Below are 684 nucleotides of genomic sequence, written 5' to 3'. Positions count from 1 at the left end.
CCGCCCATTCTATCTGCCCCGGGAGTTTTCATCGATCATCGTTACTGCTGTTTACATTCCACCACAGGCAGACACCAGCTTGGCTTTGTCTAAGCTTCACGATGTGCTCAGCGGTTACATTAACAAACATCCTGACGCTGCTTTTATCATTGCGGGGGACTTTAACAAAGCCAACCTCAGGCAGGTCATGCCGAACTTTTATCAACATATATCCTGTCCAACCAGAGGACCGAATACACTGGATCATTGCTACTCCCAGTTTAAGAATGCCTACAAAGCTCGCTCACTACCGGCTTTTGGCAAATCGGACCATGCCGCAATTTTCCTCACACCGGAATATAAAGACCATGCCGCCATTTTCCTCACACCGGAATATAAACAAAGGCTCGTTCAAGAACCCCCGGTGCAGAGAGTAGTGACGCGTTGGTCCTCCCACTCAGAAGCTATGCTACAGGCGGCTCTTGATGATGTCGACTGGGACATGTTCCAAGCGAGTTCATCTGACGTCAGCGAGTTCACGGAGGTAGCTTACATCCATCTTTAATGAGTCCCTTGCTACCTCAGTGGTTTCCACCCCCTTTAAAAATTCTGTCATCATCCATGTGCCTAAGAACAATAACCCCTCTTGCCTGAATGACTTATCGTCCAGTTGCCCTCACGTCAATAGTCATGAAGGTCTTTGAG

This window comes from Sinocyclocheilus rhinocerous, unplaced genomic scaffold (assembly GCF_001515625.1).
Source record: "Sinocyclocheilus rhinocerous isolate Xijiao unplaced genomic scaffold, SAMN03320098_v1.1 scaffold26276, whole genome shotgun sequence".
In the NCBI taxonomy this organism is placed as follows: domain Eukaryota; kingdom Metazoa; phylum Chordata; class Actinopteri; order Cypriniformes; family Cyprinidae; genus Sinocyclocheilus; species Sinocyclocheilus rhinocerous.
This window is presented reverse-complemented; position numbering follows the sequence as displayed.